At 38.8% G+C, this 22,659-nt stretch overlaps 1 protein-coding gene across 3 annotated transcripts in view; it reads left to right on the top strand.

Moving 5' to 3' along the window:
* Nucleotides 1-586: 586 nt before the first annotated feature.
* COA1 (cytochrome c oxidase assembly factor 1) overlaps nt 587-22,659 on the top strand; it is an 89,958-nt gene continuing 67,885 nt past the window's right edge. For 2 of the 3 annotated variants that reach the window (XM_082846057.1, XM_082846056.1), the window contains exon 1: nt 587-625. The gene's annotated coding sequence lies outside the window, so the exon portion shown is untranslated. The remainder of the gene's footprint in view (nt 626-22,659) is intronic. The other variant, XM_082846058.1, reaches the window with a different exon arrangement.

Genomic DNA, 22,659 nt, shown 5'->3' on the forward strand with positions numbered 1-22,659 from the left:
ACTACTATTAATCCATTTTACTAGTAAACTCCATGCGAACAGAGAACATTAGTTTTTTTTTCTCAGCAATGCATTACCTGGAGCACAGTAATAATTTAATAAATATTTAATGAATAAAAAAATGAGTATTGCCAAATTTCTCAGCCGAATAGGGCAAGATGAACTTTAATGCCAGAGCCGGGGTCATATGGCCCGGGGTTTCGCATACTTGGAGGTGAACCAAAGCACCAGATCCCTGCGAGGGACAACACGAAACAGCGGTTTAAATTTCCTCGGCAACCGCTGCTGGACTGAATTTATGTTGCAGGCTAACGGGGCGCAGAAAACAAAAAACGGAGATTTGAGGAGACAAACCTCCTCCCGGCTGGCGTACGAGCTTCCGAGATGCCTGGCCGCCAAGTTAATTTCAGCGCGGGACCCGGCACTGGGGGAATCCGCACTCCTCCAGCTACACTCGCGTCCCGACTCTCTAGCCGCGCGAGGAGGCTACGCCGGAAGTCTCGACTGCTCCTCGAGGAGTGTGGCCACCCGCCGGCTTTTACCCCACCCACTCCCCACGCCCCACGCCCCACGTCCGGAAGGAGTCGTCACGCTTGCCGCGGCGTGGTACTTCTACGGAGGACAGGTTAGCGTCCCCGCGGGAGATAGAGTCGGGTCCCTCTCACCCCAGAAGCTTTTGTTCCCGTAGTCCTGAAGGCCGCGTTTGCACGCCGGGTGGGCTGCTGCCGGGGGAGCCCCTCAGGGGCCACCTTGCTGTCGTCGCCGGGTCGCCACCTCCCGCAACAGCGTGGTTGGCGCCTGGGGGCCCGTGGTGGGCTTAGCGCCTCGGGATGCTACAAGGTTCCCCTCCCCCGCCCCCCTTTGTAGCTAACGGTGGCCTAGCCCTGTGGTCCTTGCTGAGCGTTCCCAGGAGCACATTTGTGAAGAGGTGGGGTCCTGTCGAAGAGGTGGAACGGGGCATTTTGTCGGTGGTCCCAAGTTACAACAGTCTGAGGAGGACCTTGCCCAGATGATTGTAGAAAGGAATTTTCTGGCTCGGTGGTCTTAATAGTTTTTGTCTCGTCACATTTGAGCTCCATACAGGGGCTGACGATAGAAGTGATTTTCAGTGTAAGTGATTTTCAGGTGTTTGTGTAAGTGTGTGTGATAGTCTGTGCCTGTGTGTGTGAGAGAGAGAGAGAGAGGGAGGGAGGGAGGGGGGAGAGAGCACGAGCGCTCGGTAGCTGTGTGTAATTTTAAAAATCCATAAATATATTTTACTTCTCCTGGTCTCTTCCCCTAATTCCTCCTTACTCTCACCTGAGGGGTGTTTCTCTACTTCACCTTTGGATAGCAGTAGCAATTCTCTACCTAGGCTTTACACATTTAAAACACAGATCTGACCGTGTTAATCCTCTGCTTAAAATCTTACCGGTCTTCCCATTGTTTCAGGATAATACAAATTCCTTAGGCTGGCTTCAAGACCCTTCAAGGTCTTGATTCTGCTGAGTTTTTCAGTCTCATCTCCTTTCATGGAAGCACACACACTGTTTGTCCCCTGTCATGCCAACCTGCAGTAGTTTCATCTCTTTGGCTATGACAGGGTTTTATAATGGTTTACCCACATTTGGTAATTTATTTTTTCCATTCAGTCAAGATTTATTGAATTCCTGATATTGCGGGCACTGTTTTAGGAGCTGGGGATATAATGTGGAAAAAAACCCCAACCCAACCTATAGTCCTTTTGAAAAATAACAGCTTGACTGAGATATAGTTCACATACCATAGAATTATAAAATACACATAAATTTTTAGTGCATTCACAAAGTTGTGCAACCAACACCCCAATCAATGTAAAAACATTTTCATCACTTCCAAAAGAAGCCCTGTACCCATTAGCAGGCTCTCCTGATTTCCTCCTTACCCCATCCCACTCGTAGACCTAAGGAACTATTAATCTACTGAATATATATTCAGCTATTCTGGACAACTCATATAAATGAAATCATGAAGTATGTGACCTTTTTTGATTGTCTTTCACTTAACATTCATGTTCATCCATGTTGTAGCATGTATCAGCACTTCATTCCTTTTTATTGCTAGATAATATTTCATTGTATGGCTATACCACGATTTATTTATCCATTGGTCAGTTGATGGACATTTGGGTTTTTTGGCTCTTACAAATAATGTTCCTGTGAACATTCATGTACAGGTTTTTGTGTGAACGTCATGATTTCATTTCTCTTGGGTATATACCTAAGAGTAGAATTGCTGGGTTGTATGGTAATTCTACGTTTAACATTTTGCAGAAATGCCAGACTTTTTTAAAGCAGCTGCACCATCTTATATTCCTGTAAGCGGTGTATGAAGGTTCTAATTTCTTCCCATCCTTGCCAACAATTGTCATTATCTGCTTTCTTTTTTTTTTTTATCTTAAATTCTAGCCATCCTAGTGGGTGTGAAGTGGTATCTCACTGTGGTTTTGATTTGTAGTTCCCTGATGCCTAATGACAAGCACCTTTTCATGTGCTGTTGGCCATTTGTATATCTTCTTTGGAGAAATGTCTATGCATATTCTTTGCCCATTTAAAAATTTGGCTATTTGCTCTTTATCATTGAGTTGTAAGAGTTCTTTATATATTCTAGGTCCAAGTCCCTTATCAGATATATGACAGTTATGTGGATTATGCTGTAGTTCCTGTAAATGGAAAACACATGAGGTTAATTTTTACTCTTCCTAGAGACCATGTTATAGATCTGCGGAGTAATTTAGAGTGAATTACTACGTGTGAAATACTGGGCCCAGGAAAACTGATGGGAAGAACCTGTGAGCAGCATTTTAAGATTTGAAAAATGCAGCAAGTGGAAACAGTTTATATAATTTTCCCATTCCCTACTGAGTTTTGTCTTTTCCGTATTGATTTGTACGAGTTCTTTGTGTGGAGATATTAACCTATTGACTGTTAGATATGGGGCAGATATTTTCAGTCTATTTGCTTGTAAACTTTGTTTTTGTATCTTTTACTATGCTAAAGCTTTACGTTTTTGTATAGTCAAAGACTGTCAGTCTTTTCCTTTAAAAGGCTTCTGGGGTACTGATGTAGTTTGGGATATACTATACTTAAATGATGGGAGTTACAGAAACTGACACAGTAGTTCCCTGGTTAGTGTGACGTCTGAGTCCATGGTACTGTATTTAACTTTACAGGCAGGCCTTATTTTATTGTGCTTCATTCTGTTGTGCTTCGCAGTTACTGTGCTTTTTACAAATTGAAGGTCCCTGGCAAATGTGCATCGAGCAAGTCTATTGGTGCCATTTTTCCAACAGCGTTTGCTCACTTGGTGTTTCTGTGTCACATTGTGGTCATTCTCACAACATTTCACACTTTTTCATTATTATTATATTTGTTATGGTGATCTGTCATCAGTGATCCTTGATGTTACCATTGTAATTGTTTTGGGGTGCCGTGAACTGTGCCCATATAAGACAGTGAACTTAAATGAGAAATGTTACGTGTGTTGTGACTGCTCCACCAATTGACCGTTACCCCGTTTCTCCCTCTCCTTGGGCTTCCCTATTCCCTGAGACACAACAATATTGAAATTAGGCTAATAACCCTGCATTGGCCTTTAAGTGTTCAAGTGAAAACAAGTATTGCACTTCTCTCACTTTAAGTCAAAAGCTAGAAATGACAAGCTGGTGAGGAAGGCGTGTCAAAAGCCTAGATAGGCTGAAAGCTAGGCTTCTTGCACAAAACAGTTAGCCAAGTTGTGAATGCAAAGGAGAAGTTCTTGAAGGAGATGAAAAGTGCTACTCCAGTGAACACACAAATGATAAGAAAGCGAAGCAGCCTTATTGCTGATATGGAGAACGTTTTAGTGGTCTGGATAGAAGATCTAGCCAACCACAGCACTCTCTTAAACCAAAGCCTAAATTCAGAGCAAGGCCCTAACTCTCCTCAATTCTGTGAAGGCTGAGAGAGGTGAGGAAGCTGCAGAAAAGTTTGAAGCCAGCAGAGGTTGGTTCATGAGGTTTAAGGAAAGAAGCCGTCTCCATAACAAAAGTGCAAGGTGAAGCAACAAGTGCTGATGTAGAAGCTGTAGCAAGTTATCCAGAAAATCTAGCTAAGGTAATTAATGAAGGTAGCTACACTAAACAGTGGATTTTCAACGTAGATGGAACAGCCTTATCTTGGAAGAAGATGCCGTCCAGGACTTTTATAGTTAGAAATCAATGCTTGGCCTCAAAGGACAGGCTGACTCTGTTAGGGGCTAATGCAGCTGGTGACTTTCGGTTGAAGCCAGTGCTCATTTACCATTCCGAAAATCCTAGGGCCCTTAAGAATTATGCTAAATCTACTCTGCCTGTGCTCTTTAAATGGAACAACAAAGCCTGGATGACAGCACATCTGTTTACAATATGCTTTACTGGCTGTTTTAAGCCCACTGTTGAGACCTACTGCTCAGAATAAAAGAGTCCTTTCAAAGTACTGCGGCTCATTGACAATGCACCTGGCCACCCAAGAGCTCTGATGGAGATGTACCATGAGATTAATGTGGTTTTCATGCCTGTTAGCTATTCTGCAGCATATAGATCAAGGGGTAATTTCGACCCTCAAGTCTTACTATTTAAGAAATACATTTTGTAAGGGTAGAGCTGCCAGAGAGAGTGATTCCTCTGATGGACCTGGGTGAAGTCAATTGAAAACCTTCTGGAAAGGATTCACCATTTTACTTGCCATTAAGAACATTGATGATTTATAGGAAGAGGTAAAAATATTAACAGGAATTTGGAAGAAGTTGATTCCAAACCTCATGGATAACTTTGAGGGGTTCAAGACTTCAGTGGAGGATATAACTACAGATGTGGTGGAAAGAGCAAGAGAGCTAGAATTAGAAGTGGAGCCTAAAGATGTGAGTGAACTGCTGTGATCTCAGAATAAAACTTTAGTGGATGAGGAAGTTGCTTCTTATGGATGAGCAAAGAAAGTGGTTTCTTGAGATGGAATCCACTCCTGGTGAAGATGCTGTGAAGATTGTTGAAATGATAACAAAAGATTTAGAATATTACATAGACTTAGTCGATAAATCAGTGGCAGGGTTTGAGAGGATTGACTCCAATTTCGAAAGAAGTTCTCCTGTGGGTAAAATGCTGTCGAACAGCATTGCCTGCTGTAGAGATCATTTGGAAACGGAAGAGTGAATCGATGTGGCAGACTTCATTGTTGTCTTGTTTTAAGAAATGGCCACGGCCACCCCAGCCTTCAGCATCCACCACCCTGATCAGTCAGCAGCCACCAACACCAAGGCAAGACCCTCCACCAGCACGAAGATTACAACCGTCTGAAAGCTCACATGGTGGTTAGCATTTTCTAGCAATAAAGTATTTTAAAGTTATGTACATTGGCTTTTTTAAAGGTACGATGCTATTGCACACTTAATAGACTGCAGTATAGTATAAACATAACTTTTTTTTTTTTTTTTGCGTTACGCGGGCCTCTCACTGTTGTGGCCTCTCCCTTCGCGGAGCACAGGCTCCGGACGCGCAGGTTCAGCGGCCATGGCTCACGGGCCTAGCTGCTCCGCGGCACGTGGGATCTTCCCGGACTGGGGCACGAACCCATGCCCCCTGCATCGGCAGGTGGACTCTCAACCACTGCGCCACCAGGGAAGCCGTAAGCATAACTTTTACAGGCACTGGGAAACCAAAAAATTTGTGTGACTCACTTTATTGCAATATTAGCTTTGTTGTTGTGTTCTGGAGCCGAACCCACAGTATGTCCAAGGTGTGCCTATAGAGCATTCATTGTTTCAGACACTTGTGCCTCCCTGTCTCTCTGCCTTGAAAAATATGCTAAAATCTGCTTCAGCTTTATTGGTTCATTTAATTTTCTATTTCAAACGGACTCCTGGAAGTTATTTCCTTATTCTCATCGTCATGTTTAGTCTACTGCATTAGATTTGTGAGAGCTGTATTGTACAGTTGGTCATCAAATAGTAGGTACTTATTACATGCCAGCAGAAGTTTATTTGAGGATTTTATGTGTGCAGAGCTTGAATGTAACTGCTGGTTCTGTATTGATTGGGGCATGCTGGGAACAGTAGTTTTATAAAATCCTGTTAACGTTATTTTAGTGTTTGTTTTTCTCATTTCATTGGTTTAAAGGTAGTAGTAATTCAGGTATTTTTAGGGTCTCTGAACATTTTGAGTAACTGAGGAGAGCTATATACTGTAGCTCCTTAGAAAATTTGCATTTCTATTTCACATGCAATATCTAGGGCTTCATTGTTTCCCTATGGCCTGATTTGTTAGGAGGACTCTGTGTTTCTTGCTCTAGTGTTTGTTTTTTTTTAAATTGTGGTAAAATGTACAGAACATGAAACTTAGCATTCTAACCATTTTAAGTGTACAATTCATTGACATTAAGTACATTCACATTGTTGTGCAACTATCACCACCATCCTCTCCAGAACTTTCATTTTCCTAAACCGAAACCCTGTATACCTGTTAAATAATAACTCCCCATTCCCCCCTCTCTCCAGCCCCTTGTAACCACCATTCTACCTTTTGCCTCTGGAATCATAAAATATTTGTCCTTTTGTGTCTGATTTATTTCATTTTGTATAATGTCTTTAAGGTTCATCCATATTGTAGCATATTGCAGAATTTTCTTCCTTTTTAAGGGTAAATATTCCATTGTATGCATATATCATATTTTGTTTATCCATTCATTAGTTCATAGACATTTGGGTTGTTTACATCTTTTGGCTATTATGACTAGTGCTTCTATGAACATTGGTACAGTTATCTCTTTGAGCTCTTTTGAGTGTGTACCGTAAGTGGAATTGCTGGGTCATAGGGTAATTCTCTGTTTAATATTTTGAGGAACATTCATATGCTTCAGTGTTTTTTGTCATTCACATAAAATATGAGATTTAAATAAAATGTGTAATTTAGGCAAGTATTAATTACCACATTTACCTTTCTAAAACTATAAATTCAAAGAGCCATCTCCCAGTTGAAGGGATGTAGGGGTTTTTGTCTTAGGACTTGGAGATCTTGGAGTTTTAAAATTATGTACTAGAATTCAGATTAAATAACAGGTTTATCTGGATAGGTTCCCAAATCCTGAACTTCTTTATGATCTAAGCTCCTGTTTTTTTTTTGTTTTGTTAACTCTGTGTATTCAGTCTTTTTGGGCAAATTACTCATCATGGCAGATGGTAAGATGGAGGTGAGTTCGCATACTTGTTGCAAAGTTCTGGATTGTTCTGTTACCCTTCTGCTGCTTTAGTTGGATACTCTGGCAGTTACTCAGGTATGCTGTGAATACTGCTGCTTCTGACAAGCAAGTTCACCTCCGCCGGTGCAAAGGTATCCATGTCATTAACTAGTGAAGGATGGGAAATGGCCACTATTATTCTGTTATTACTGTACAAGCATTTTTTCAACGATTCCCCTGATGTTGGAAGTGTAAGTTGTTTTGGGTACGGGGATCCCTCTCAGTAACTGGCCTCCCTGAGATAAATGGGGAAGTGTAGATAGACAGCAGTATAACTCAACCAGATCTTAGAAAACTAAGATCTCATGCCTGCCAGACCCTCCCTCTTCCCCTTCCCCTCATTTGCAACATCTTTCATAAACTCCTGTTTAGTATTTCCTCATCACTGTTACAGCCCACACCCCATGGTAAACAGCAAGCGTATTATCAGGAGAGATGGAAGGAACAAATATGTTGATGTGACTTTTGCTCTCAGTTTGGGTCCATTTGTCATCTGGGCTCTCACCTGATCATCCATCTTGTGGGCTCTTGGCACCTTATGGCATTTGGCATCTACAGATGCACTAGAAAGGTCCCCAAATGCATTTGGATGCTCCAGACTCTTGGAACTTGAATATAACTTAGATTCGTATGTGATTTCCCTAGCATCCAGCAAATACCAAGCTACATAGATGCTGAGTACCCACCTTGGCCTGTTTATGCCTCAGCTCTTTGAGTAAGACAAAACACAATCCCATACAAATGCCTTTGTGAGACTTTTTTTTTGAGGTTACCAGACAAAGGTGAATATTAATTCCTAGTTTTTGGTAACAGATTGTTACCTTTCATTAGACTTTTCGATACTAGGGACAAAGGGATTTACTTCTAGTGTACGTCAGTAGCCTTTAGAAACACTTCCAGGTCCATATTTAAATATTTCAACATGCTTATGTTAGATTAGGACCTTTCAAATTTTATTTGGGCCACAGGCCTTTGGGCTATAAATGGCAAAACTGTTGAATTTTATGTGAATACTTTTGCATTTTAACTTTATGATTTTTTCTCCTTTCTATAAACATATGGCACTATTTTTATTCTCTTAGTCTGCATCTGTCTTTTAAAAATTATCATATAGTAAAATTGACTGTTTCACCTTTTGGTTTAGTTCTGTGAATTTTTATTTTTTTAATAAATTTATTTTACTTCAGTTTTGCCTGTGTTGGGTCTTCGCGGCTGCACGCAGGCTTTTAGTTGCGGCGAGCGGGGGCTACTCTTCGTTGTGGTGCACAGGCTTCTCATTGCGGTGGCTTCTCGTTGCGGAGCACGGGCTCTAGGCGCGTGGGCTTCAGTAGTTGTGGCACGTGGGCTCAGCAGTTGTGGCTCGCGGGCTGTAGAGCACAGGCTCAGTAGTTGTGGCTCACGGGCTTAGTTGCTCGGCCGCATGTGGGATCTTCCTGGATCAGGGCTTGAACCTGTGTCCCCTGCATTGGCAGGTGGATTCTTAACCACTGTGCCACCAGGAAGCCCCTTAGTTCTGTAAATTTTAATACATGTATAGATTTGTGTAACGGCATCTATAACCAAGGTATATACCTCACCTCAAAAACTACCGTGTGCTATCTCTTCACCATCACCTTTCCCTCACCCAGGTAAGCAAAACCAAAAAAGTAAATGTCATTTTGTGCTTTTTATTTAGGGAAACAGTAAGGTTGTGTCCGTTTTTTTTTTCTCTTTACCAGTGATTTTTATCCAAATGTGATGGGGCTAAAAAGGATAAAATAAACATAATCCCTTTTCATTTTCTTTCAGAAACTTGCAGACTTTCTCACAAACTTGATTAGGAATAAAAACATTTTCCTTGTGATTCCTTCCAGAAGGTGGCAGTGTTGTGCTATAATAGGACGTAAAGATCGTCTGCTGGAAAATATCAATAATTAAGTTTTTACTTCAGGAAAACAGGACAGTTAATTAAGAATTAACATTTAACTCTAGAATCTGTTTTCTTTGGATCAGTTCCAAAGTCTGTCTTATTTCTAGCAAAGCAGTCTGTGGATAAAATCATCCTTTAATTCTCTCATATTTGTTTTCAAATAGTTTTAAATGTTTGCAGAGGTAGGAGTTAACTTTAAGGTTAACCTTTGTGGCAAGAATAACTCCAGTGTTATGGATGAATCTGTGAGTCACAGAATCAGTCGTATCACTGAGACCTCAGGTGTTTTATATTTCAACCTTCTTTGTCACAGGTAGGAACCCCATCTGTAACATCCCTCACAGCTGGTGGCATTAATGAATCAGCAGATGGAGCAGATGCAGAAGAAACAGATTTTGATTGCCAGCATCCTGAGTTTGAAGCTTTAATGGAGATGCTCAGTGAGAAATGATGAAGTGGAGCTTGTGAGACATTCACACTTAGGTGACTCACAGGTTTTCAAACCTAATCCACTGGAAAAGGGATTCCCTTTCTCCTTACACTTCCGTCAGTTTACATCTGACAGTATATACTTCCCTGGGCACTGGGTCCACCATTTATCCAGATGCTCATGCAGGGTACTTGGGCTCATCTTTAAGACCTCTCAGCATTCTCTTATTTCTGCCTCTCAGGTAGAATTTCTCAAACCTGGTTACTTCATCTCTACCTCTGTCATCCTAGTCCACACAACCTTTCTCTCTCACCTGGATATTGCTTTCTAATTGGTATGCCCAAATGTGTTAATACTTTATTTTTCACACAAAAGATATTCTAAAAAAATATAAAATCTGATCACGTCAAACTCCTGCTTGAAACTCTTCTATGGTTTGCCTTTATACTTAGAATAAACCTGAAATATTTAACTTGATCCACAATAATCCTCCCTTCCAGCCCCACCCCCTGATCTGGCCTCTCTGCTTACTGCTACAGCCTCACATCATGCCAGTTCCCTTGTTCACTGTGCTCCGTCCTCTCTTTATTCCTTGATTGGAGGAGGGGAGGAGAATAGAACAGGGAGACCTGTTTTTAAGCCAACATGCATTTTAGGTAAAGAAATGATGGCTTAGTAATTAAAGTTTGTGGCTCATGGGGACATTTTCATAGCAATCAAGAACTCATCGCTTTGTCACTTTTCAACACCTCAACATAAATCTAGGGATAAATGCACATCTCAGTTCAGATTCTGTGTGGAAAAAAAATTTTATATTCTGACTAAGAAAAGGAAATTTAGGACCAGGCAGCCATTACCTGTTATATTCCAAGTGTGGCTAATCCTTTGTATTTGAGAGCTTTCACTCTGTGTGTCTAAAATGACTCTATTTTTGTAATTTCATCCTTCTAGCGTTTAATTATGCATTCTTTGTTTTTCACGTGTGTGAGTCTTGCCTCAGCAACCAGTTGGACCACACCACCATCTGGGGCTTAGATGCTATTGGTGGCATCCCGAATGAGTGATAGTTGTGCAGCCTGTTCTTGAGTTTCTTGCTTCCCAGGGCAGTTCATTCCTTTTTGGGATAGTTTTGTCTGTTAAGAAGTCCTTCTCTATCTTGTACCAGATCTCTGGTTTGCAGTTTTCCCACACTGGTTCTAGCTTTCCTTGGAGGCATAGAGAACAAGCCCAACTTCTCTTCCGCCATTAGCTCTTTAGCTGTTGAAGTAGCTGTTGTAGCTCCCAGCATATTCCCCTTGATAAACCTTCTCAGCTTCTTCAAGTATTTCTCAGTGTTTTCACTCTTCTGGGCACTTTCTACTGACTGTCTTCTAGTTTAGTGTTTGAAAGTGTGTTTTGAGACTACCTGCAACACAGTCACTTAAGATACTTGTTAAAAATGAAGATTCCTGTTGGATTCAGATGGTAGATTGACTTATGATCTTGCTCCCTATTGAAACCCCACTAAAACTAGTAAAGATCCAAAGGACAGAACGTTAGGAAAGGAGATAAGAACAATACAATTTGAAAAACTGAAAAGCCCAAGCAAGAGTGAATGGAAATTTATCTCGACCCCCAAGAATCATGACCCGTAAATTGGCAGAAGGAAAAACTGAAACTAATTATATTTACCCTGTAAATCCTCAAGAAGCTCAAGAACTGGGCAGTGCCAGGTATTCCTGGAAACTGGGATACGAGGGAGATAAAATTAGGAAGACTGGGTGAATATTGCTGATTAGTAACTCCCAGTGGATGCTGTTCACCTTGGGACAGATGCTGAAGGCTCAAAGCCATGATCTCTGGATAGAGTAGCATTTCCTTACGGGAAGGCATTCCTAGAATTTCTCAGGAAATTTTATGTTTATTCGAATCTCAAATCCTGAGGAAAGTCATTTAAAAAGTCAGGAAAATAAAAAAGGATCTAAAAATTTCCCAAGAATTAAAGCTTAACATATTATTGGATACCATTGGTTCTGAGAGTTCCACTGGCATCAAGTGGAAAGCAAGAAAGGGGCATGCTGACACTGAGTAGAAAGTAAAGGTCTAGGAACTGAGACAGAAACATCTGGGAGAAAAGCATCATGGTTTAATCAGTTGGTCTTACTCATAGTTGTTGCCATCTTATAAATATGTTTTCATGCTCTACCTGCTGCTAACAGGTATTCTTACAAGTAAAATAAGTTTATATGCATTATAAATCCTATGAGTGGTGTCCCAAGAAACAACAAATTTGGGAGCAAAATAAATCTGTAAACTGGCAGTTACAATATAATATTCTGCGTAGTACTGTTAACCTTGCTATGAGATCTCAATGTTGTATATATAATATATAAATATATATATATAAATATATGTGTATATATATTTATATGTATAATATATATACAATATAATAATAATTATAATAATTATAATTATAATATAAATAATACATTATAATATATTATTATATATAACATTATATATAATTATAATAATTATAATAATAATACATATAATATATATAAATATATGTATATATAAATATTAGCCTATATATTATATAATAATATAATAATAATTATAATAATTATAATTATGATATAATAAATATAATATATAATATATATAATATATATAATTATAATATATAATATATAATGTATGTTAAAATATATAAATATATATATGTATAAATATATGTATATATAAATATATAAATATTACCCAATAATGTTTGTTGGTGTTTTCAAGTTCAGCATATTCACTGATAGACTGTGGGTTTTTTTTTTTTTTTTTGGAAATAACAGAGGAATTGAAAAGAAGGTTTGAAAGTTTTTGTGGAATACTCCAATATGAAATGAGAACTTAATCTAAAAGCTGAAATAGTAAAAGCAGTATTTCAAAGCAAAACCAAAACCAGAGTAAGCAGACAGAATAGTTTGTTGTAAAAAAAAAAAAATAGTTTATATGAAGCAATGTGTACCCTAACACTCAACTTGAAGGATGCTTTTTGATACACTCTGAATTTGACCAATGTCAACACAAATGAATGAAATTTTTCTGCATCTTGAATATTTGTTATGAAAGACTATTGAACAGCACATGATTAAAAAATTTCATTTTTAGAATGATAACTTCTAAATATTTATAGTACTTCAGCTTTTACAAGGATTTTTATTTGGGATTTATTTTGTATTAATGTTTCTTTTATAAGGTCTTTTTTTCCCCTCAGATTTCTTGAGGTATAATCGATGTATAACATGTAAGTTTAAGATGTACAACGTGATGCCGTTTGTAGCAACATGGATGGACCTGGAGATTATCATATTAAGTGAAGTAAGTCAGACAGAGAAAGACAAATACCATATGATATCACTTATATGTGGAATCTAAAAAAAAAAGTGATACAAATGAACTTATCTATAAAACGAACTCTCAGAGTTAGAGAATGAACTTATGGTTACTGGGGAGAAGGGTGGCGGGGGGAGGTATAGAATAGATTGGGAGTTTGGGATTGACAGGTACACACTGCTTTATTTAAAATAGATAACCAATAAGGACTTACTGTATAGCACAGGGAACTCTGCTTAATATTCTATAATAACCTAAATGGGAAAAGAATTTGAAAAAGGATAGTTACATGTATATGTATAACTGAATCACTTTGCTGTACTCCTGAAACTAGCACAACATTGTTAACTATACTCCAAAATAAAAAAAAGATGTACAATGTGATGATTTGGAACACGTGTATTTCGAAATGATTGCTACAGTAGGGTTAGTTAATACCTCTGTCACCTCACATAATTACCATTTGTGTGGGTGTGTGGTGAGAACATTTAAGATCTACTCTTTTAGCAACTTTAAAGTATATAACACAGTATTGACTGTAGTCACTATGCTGTATGTTAGATCCCCAGAATTTATTCATCTTATAATTGGATATTTGTACCTCTTGGCCAGTATCTTCTCATTTCCCCAATCCCCAGCCCCTGGCAAACACCATTCTCTGTTTCTACGAGTTTGGCTTTATAGGTTCCACATATAAGTGATATCATACAGTAAATGTTTTTCTCTAACTCATTTCAACAAATAGTGCTCTCAAGGTCCGTTGATGTCCCAAATAGAATTTCCTTCATTTTTTTTTAATGACTGAATAATATTCTAGTGTATGTGTATATATCCGGGTTTTTTTTTGCGGTACGCGGGCCTCTCACTGTTGTGGCCTCTCCGTTGCGGAGCACAGGCTCCGGACGCGCAGGCTCAGCGGCCACGGCTCACGGGCCCAGCCGCTCCGTGGCATGTGGGACCTTCCCAGACCGGGGCACGAACCCGCGTCCCCTGCATCGGCAGGCGGACTCTCAACCACTGCGCCACCAGGGAAGCCCTATATATCCGTTTTTTATCCATTCATCTATCAGTAGATATTTCGGTTATTTCCATGTCCTCAGTATTGTGAATAATGCTGTAATGAACATGGGGAGTATGGGTATCTCTTGACACAGTGATTTCATTTCCTTTGGAAGTATACCCAGAAGTGGGATTGCTGAATCATATGGCAGTTTTATTTTTAATTTTTTGAGGAATCTCAACACTGTTTTCCATAGTGCTCTGCCGATTTACATTACTACCCAAAATACACAAGGGTTCCCTTTTCCACATTCTTATCAACACTTACCTCCTGATGTTGAATTTTGTTTATCAAAAACCAGCTCTTAGTTTTGTTGATTTTTCTGTTATTTTTCTGGTCTCAATTTTACTTGTTACTGCTCTCATCATTGTTATTGCTTCCCTTCTGCTAACTTTGGGCTTTGTTCGATCTTCTCTTTCTAGTTTCCTGAGGTGTAAGTTTAGGTGATTTATTTGAGATCTTTCTTTTTCTTAATATAGGCATTTAGAGCTATAAACTTCCCTCTTAAAACTGCATTTGTTGCATCCCATGCATTTTGGTATGTTGTGTTTTCTTTTTCATTTGTTTCAAGATTTTTAAAATTTTCTTTTTGATTCCTCCTTTAATCCATTGGTCGTTCAGGGATGTGTTGTTTAATTTTCACACATTTTTGAATTTTCCAGTTTTCCTCCTGTTAATGATTTCTAGTTCCATACCATCTAGGTCAGAAAAAGGTACTTGGTATGATTTCAGGTTTTTAAATTTGCTAAATAAGACTTGTTTTGTTGACTGGATGTATGATCTGAGTTGGAGTATGTTTTGTGTATGCTTGGGAATGTGTATTCTGCTGCTTTGGGGGTGGGATGTTCTATATACTGGTTTTCTGTCTTGGTGATCTATCCATTTAAGTGGGGCACCAAAGTCCCCTACTATTATTGCACTGTTGTCTTTCTCCCTTTGTATGTGCTTAAGATATGTAGTTGCTCCATTGTTAGATGTACATACACACACAAACACACATATCGTTGCTCTATCCTCTTGGTGAATTGACCCCTTTGTCATTATATAGTAATAATCTTTGTGTCTTTTTTCAACTTTTGGGATAAAGTCTGTCTTCTCTGAAATAAATACAGCTACTTGTGCTCTCTTTTGGTTTCCATCTGTATGGACTATCCCTTTTGTCCCTTCATTTTGAGACTATGTGTGTACCTAAAGCTGAAGTTTGTCTCTTATATGCGTCACACAGTTGGGTCTTGTTTTTTATTTGTGCAGCCACTCTGTACCTTTTGATTGGAAAATTTAATCCATTTACATTAAGTAAGTATTGATAGGTAGGGACTTATTAATGCTGTCTTACTGTTTTCTGGCTGTTTTCTAGTTTCCTTGTTCCTATCTTCTCCTGCGGTCTTCCTTTGTAAATTGATGATTTTCCATAGCTTGATTCCCTTCTCTTTATCTTTTCTTTACCTACTGCAGGGTTTTCTTCCTTTGTTAATATTAGGCTTATATACAACATCTGTAGATATAACAGTTTATTTTACGCTGTTAACAGTTTAACTTTGAATACATACAAAAATGACCATTTTATCTCTCCATCATTTATGTTTTTGATGTCATAATTTATAACTAGTTTACAAGTAAGTAATGGTAGCTATAGTTATTTTTCATACTTTTGCCCTTTATATATGGAGTTAAGTGGTTAAAACACCAACATATTACAGTATTAAAATATTCTGAATTTGGTTATATACTTACTTTACCAGTCTGTTGTATATTTTCATGTTACTAATTCGCATCCTTTAATTTCAGCTTGTAGAACTCCTTTCAGCAGTTTTTGTAAGGCAGGTGTGGTGGTGATGAACTCCAGCTTTTGTTTGCCTGGGAGCATCTTAATCTTTCTTTCATTTCTGAAGGACAGCTTTGCCAGGTAATTTTGTTTGTTTGTTTTTAATTTTTGGCTGTGTTGGGTCTTCGTTGCTTTGTGCAGGCTTTCTCTAGTTGCGGTGAGCGGGGGCTCCTCTTCGTTGCGGTGCATGGGCTTCTCATTGCAGTGGCTTCCCTTGTTGTGGAGCATAGGCTCTAGGTGCACGGGCTTCAGTAGTTGTGGCTCACGGGCTCTAGAGCACAGGCTCAGTAGTTGTGGCGCACTGGCTTAGTTGCTCCGCGGCATGTGAGATCTTCCTGGACCAGGGATCGAACCCGTGTCCCCTGCATTGGCAGGTGGATTCTTAACCGCTGCGCCACCAGGGCAGTCCCTGCCAGGTAATATTCTTGATGGGAAGTTTTTTTTTCTTTCAGTACTTGTACTTGGGGTATATCTTACCCCCTATCCTGGCCTGTAGGTTTCTATTGAGAAATCCACTGATTTTTTTATGGGAATTCCCTCATACGTGAGGATTTTTTTTCCTCTTACTGCTTTTAAAATTCTTTGTCTTTGAATTTTAGACAGTTTTGAAATGTGTTTTGGAGAAAGACATTTAGGATTGAATCTTTTTGGGGAACTGTGAGTTTCATGAACTTGGACGTCCAAATCTCTGCTCAGATTTGTGAAATTCTCAGCCATTATTTCTTTAAATAAGCTTTCTGCCCTTTCTCCCCCTTCCCCTTCTGGGACTGCAGTAGTACATAGATTATTTCTCCTAACGGTGTCCCATAGTTCATATAGGCTTTCCTTATTCTTTTACATTCTTTTTCTGTGTTCTTCTCTGAATGGATAATTTAAACAGTCCTGCCTTCTACTTCACAGATTCATTCTGCTTGATTCATTTTTTTGATGTTCTCTGTTGTATTTTTCATTTCATTCATTGTATTCTTCAGCTCCAGAATTTGTTTGGTTCTTTTTAATTTCTGTCATTCTATTAAACTTGTCTTCTTTTAAAAAAAGTTTTGTTTCCTGATTTTATTGAATTGTCTTTCTGTGTTTTCTTGTAGCTCCCTGAACTTCCTTAAAACAACTCCTTTGAATTCTTATTGTGTAAATTGCTGTTCTCCATTTCTTTGGGTTTGGCTACTAGAAAATATTGTTTCTTTTGTATTGTTACGTTTTCTTGAGTTTTCATATTCCTTGAAATCTTGCATTGTGTCTTCACATTTGAAGAAGCAGTCACCTCCTCTTTTAGAAAGAAATACCTTCTGTCACCCATTAGGGATTCTGAGGCTTTCTCATCGCTCTTCTATGCGTACACTTGCTCCACATTCCTTGTACTCTCTGTGGCCGAATTCTTAAGCTTGTATGCCTTCTCTTTGTCCTACAAAGCTCAGTGGGTGCTGACAGCCTCGCTTTTGCTTTCCCTAGGCCAGAGCTCAATGTTCAAGTTTGTGGTTTCTCCTAAGTTGGCTTTCTAGGCATGCTCACTAGCCATCTGCAAAGGCTTGCTCTTGCTGCCATGGGGAGCATTCAGGGAGCTGTCTGTGGGTGGGAGGGTTTATGGGTGAGGCATGTGGGGTGCTGGGGGTGCCCAGGAGCCAGTTGTGGGGATGCACTGGAGAGGCATTCCCAGCAGCTCATGGGCAGACCTATAATAGAGTCCACAAAGTGGTTAGTATGATCTCTGTCACTTTGAGGTGTTCACTACTGACCCCTGGCAGTTCTTCTCTTAGCCGCTCACTGGCCTGAGCTCACAACTCAGTATTCTGGATGGGGCCAGAGAAATGGGCCTCATTGGCAGCGTCCCACACAGCTGGTGAAGCCAAGCACTCACATGTTCTCATGTTCCCCTGCAGGAGAAATCACTGGGCAAGAAGGGCTCTCTTGGCACTGAGCCCTGCCCCCTTGTGGGAGAGATGGTATGTTAAGTCAAACATTTCCTCTTACCCTCCTCACAGGGTAGTTTTGGTTTTTTTTTGTTTCAACGGTGTGCTGGAACATCTTTCCTGGACTCTTGGATTTCTACAAAGGCTCTTTTGTCTGTGGGTGGTTATCATAATTGGTGTTCTTTGGGGAGATGACAGTAGAAAACTCCTGTTCTGCCATTGTGATGATATCACTCTCTCCTAAAGTCTTTTATCATCCCATGACTAATTCAGATAGAGATCATTTTTACATGTTTTTCTGATACATAATCTTACCACAGTATATTGGTTCATAATAAGTGTGCATGGATTTATTACTGGATTTTTTTAGAAACAGAAAACCTTTGAAACTTTTATTATAACCTTATTGCAGAAAAATGATTCATTATGTATTTTTATGGTCACTCATTATTATTTAAAAAACATTATTTATTATAACCTTATTGCAGAAAAATTATTCATTATGTATTTTTATGGTCACTCATTATTATTTAAAAATAAGTGAAGTCTTATGAAAAATAGAGAATAACTTGTGATTTGGGAAAGTTCAGTTTCTTGTTTCCAAATCCCAAAGAATTTGGAAATAATATTGGGAAATAAAAGTCATAACTGTGATGGAAATAGAAGAATGAATGATTTATGCATACTGAATCTGGGGGCATTGCCTCAGCCCCACTCCCACCCTCATCTCCATTTCTCTTCTAGGTTCATAGAATGCTGGTAGCCAATAGGCGATTGAAATGTTCTCAGGGGTTTCTAAGTAGCCCTGGAGAAAACACCTGACATGAATTTCTTTGAAGATCTAAATTACCAAGCCCCACCCACAAGTTCAATTACAAGCTTTTTAGTCCCCTGCTCTTAATCATAAGCAAACACCCAAGTATTACCAGTTATTTGAGGAAAGCCTCTTATATTGAAGATGGAAGATGGGAACTGAAATAAACAGGGAAAAGCACTTGGAAGAAACTTTGCAAGGAGGAAAGAAAACTCTCCCCATTATTAATATATTACGAGAGATAAGAGATGAGGTGGAAGTAAAAAAAGGATTCTGTAAAAGGCATAATCAGACAACAAAGAAAAGAATTTAAAATATTATAGTAGAAATGAAATTTTAGGAGCACTGTAAGATAATGTTCAGGAAATCTCCCAAAAAGTAGAGTGAAAAGACACGTGGAAAATAAAAGAGAGAACACTTAGCAAACTATTCCTGAATTTCAGTACCCATACCAAAAAGATCCAGATAAAAGAGGAGAAATGAAAAGGAGAAAATAATAAATAATTCAAGAAAGTTATCCAAAATTGAAGGTTAGAGTTTTCAGATTGAGTGTATCTACTGAGTGTCGGACCGAATAAGTGAAAATATACCCATGCTAAGATACATCATTAGGAAACTTCGAAACACTGGAAGGCAAAGAGATGATTCGAGAATGCAAAAAACACGTTATGTATAAAGGATTAGTATGCAAAAAACAGGTTATGTATACAGGATAAGGAATCAGAATGGCTTTGGGTTTTTATGCAGCAATCTAGAAATGAGAAAACAGTGGAGCAATGCCTTCAGAATTATGAAGGAAAATGATTTTGAACTTAGAAGTATGTACTCAGCCAAATTATGGCCAACTGGAATAAAGATATTTTCAGACATGCAAGGTCTGAAAATATTTACTTCTCTTGTCCCCTTTATTAAAAACTACTGGAAGAAATTCCCTGGCGGTCCAGTGATTAGGACTCTGCTTTCACTGCCGAGGGTGTGGGTTCGGGCCCTGCTTGGAGAACTAAGGTCCTGCAAGGCGTGTGGTACGGCCAAAAAAAAAAAAAGCTATTGGAGGATGAGAAATGAGAAACACCAATTGAGAGTAAATTAAGAAAAAGGAAGACAGTGGGGTATAGGAAACAGGAGATCCAAGAAGGAGGGAGATGAGGGAATCCCCAGAGCTACTTTTAGGAGATTCCAAGGTGCTGGCTGTGTACTGTGTATAGAGGGCAACCACTCCAGTTGGAGGGCTGTGAATCAGGACCTAGAAATGCAGAATTACCAAGGTGCTTGCTGTCATGGTTGTCTTTTTAACCTGAGGACAGAATACTCTGGTGAGCTTGATCCAGAATTTATCTGTTCTTAGCTTGTCTTGACTATGTACTATGGAAGTTCCAGCTTTCCCCTCATGCCCTGCTGTGTGACTCAGCTGAGGATACTTGTTTCACCTCTCAGATATATTCTGCTTTGACCTACTGCTAAGTTCTGGTGGGTGGCCATAGTGAGCTTAGAAACAAAAGATGAACAGAGCCTGCTCTCTCATCTGTATTTCTGTTGTAGGTTCAATGATACTAGCCTGCATTACCCAACTAGAAGCCTTGACTGTGGTTGACCTGTGTTTTCCAGGATTCATGTCTTTGCCTCATAACTTGGCCTCATAACTCATAACTTTTCCAGAGACGAATTCTCTTAGCTTTCTGGAAAGCTGAAACTGGACAGTGACACAGAGACTGTTCAGTTTATCTTTCCCTATCCTTCCTTACTGTCCTTCATCTATAAGGGTACCATGCCCTTGTGTATCTAGGTTTGTGATCTCTCTTAAGTTTTTAAAAACCAAAAATATATTGTTCAGGGATATATATATTTATATATGTATGTATGTATATGTGTATTAAAGGCAAAACTAATCTGAAAAGCAAGGGAATGATTAACACAGAAGTCAGGATAACAGTTACCTTAGGGGAGGGAAGAGGATGAGAACAGGGGGCTTCTAAGGTCCTGGTAAAGAACAGTGTTTAAAACAGGGGCAGTGGATATATGGGAGTTTATTGTATTAATTTCTTTTTATATGCATATATATATAGGATATGTGTTTGATACATATGAAATAGAAACTTTTTTTTTTAATTGAAATGTAATGGTACAGATGAACCGGTTTGCAGGGCAGAAATTGAGACACAGAGGTAGAGAACAAATGTATGGACACCAAGGGAGGAAGGTGGCCGGGGGTGGGGTGGGGGTGGTACTGTGATGAACTGGGAGATTGGGATTGACATGTATACACTAATATGTATAAAATGGATAACTAATAAGAGCCTGCTGTATAAAAAAATAAAGTTAAATTAAAAAACGGAATTTAGGAAAGATAGAATGAGAGAGAGTATAAGAGGTAGACTGCTTTGGGCAAAAATGGTGAGTTCTATATTGGGTCGTTGTGTTTGTATTATCCTTGGAATGTTAAAATGGAGAATGATAGCCCTATCCTCTACATTTTTACAGTGCATACCTTGTTGCTCCTTTAAACATTTATTTAATTCTGCCTTGTTTTATAGCCATTTGATATATTTGTTTCCCCAATGACATTATAATCTCCTGAGGGAGGAAACTAAGTTTTACTCCTATTTATTTGTGTATACAATTAACACATAGTTTTTCAAAAAAAGCTATTTTTTAAATCTATCACTATTACATGATGGTACGCAATTCACTGACTTCTGGGCTTGATTCAGTTGATCTGTTTGCAAAGGCCCATTTCTTCCAACCTGCATCTCCTCTTACAATTCCATTTATAATACTCCTGAGACTTTCACTTGATCTAATAAAGTGATCCTTAACCAGGTGAAAGAAAAAAAAAATTGAAATGTAGTTGACATATAGCAATTTATTGGTATTAGGTATACAACATGATTCAATATTTATATATATTGCAAAATGATCTGCTCTCTTAGTGACTTTCAAATATGCAATACAGTATTATTAACTGTAGTCACCTTGCTGTACATTACAGCCCCATGAGTTATTTATTTTATAACTGGAAGTTTGTACCTATTGACCCCCCCCTTTATCTATTTTGCCCACCCTCCACCCCCCACCCCCTGCCTCTGGCAATCACCAATCTGTTCTTTGTATCTGTGAACTTCTTTTTTTGTTTTGGATTTCATATGTAAATGAGATCATATGGTATTTGTCTTTCTCTGTCTGACTTACTTCACTTAGTGTAATGCCATTAGAGTCCAACCATGTTTTTGCAAATGGCAAGATTTCCTTCTTTTATTTGGCTACATAATATTCGTGTGTGTGTGTGTGTGTGTGTGTGTGTGTGTGAGTGTGACGTTTTCTTTATCCATTCATCCATTGAGGAACACTTAGGTTGTTTCCATATGTTGACTGCTGTCATGTTGTTGACTGCTGTCATGTCATGTTGACTGTTATTTCCAAATGATGCTGCAATAACATGGGGATGCATATACCTTTTTGAGTTAATGTTTTCATTTTCTTTGGATACGTAGAATTGGAATTGCTGGGTCATATGGTGGTTCTATTTTTAATTTTTTTGAGGAATCTGCATACCAGTTTCCATTGTGGCTGCACCAATTTACATTCCTACTGACTGTGCACTAGGGTTCCCTTTTCTCTTCATCCTCTCCAACACTTCTGTCTTGTCTCTTTGATAATAGCCATTCTAACTGTTGTGAGATGATATCTCACTGTGGTTTTGATTTGCATTTCCTTGATGATTAAGTGATGTTGAATATCTTTTCATGTGCATGTTGGACATCTGTATGTCTTCTTTGGGAAAATGTCTATTCAGATTCTCTGCCCATTTTTTAAAATCAGACCGTGTGTTTTTGCTATTGTGTTATGAGTTCTTTATATATTTTGGATATTAACTCCGTATCAGATATATGATTTGGAATATTTTTTCCTTTTTGGCAGCTTGCCTTTTCATTTTGTTGATGGTTTCTTTTGCTGTGCAGAAGCTTTTTAGTTTGATGTAGTCCCACTGTTTATTTTTGCCTTTGTTGCCTTTGCTTTTGGTGTCAAATCCAAACAGTCATCTCCAAGACAGATGTCAAGGAGTTTACCACCTATGTTTTC

The sequence above is a fragment of the Leucopleurus acutus genome (assembly GCF_964270905.1).
Source record: "Leucopleurus acutus genome assembly, chromosome: 9".
Classification (NCBI taxonomy): Eukaryota; Metazoa; Chordata; class Mammalia; order Artiodactyla; family Delphinidae; genus Leucopleurus; species Leucopleurus acutus.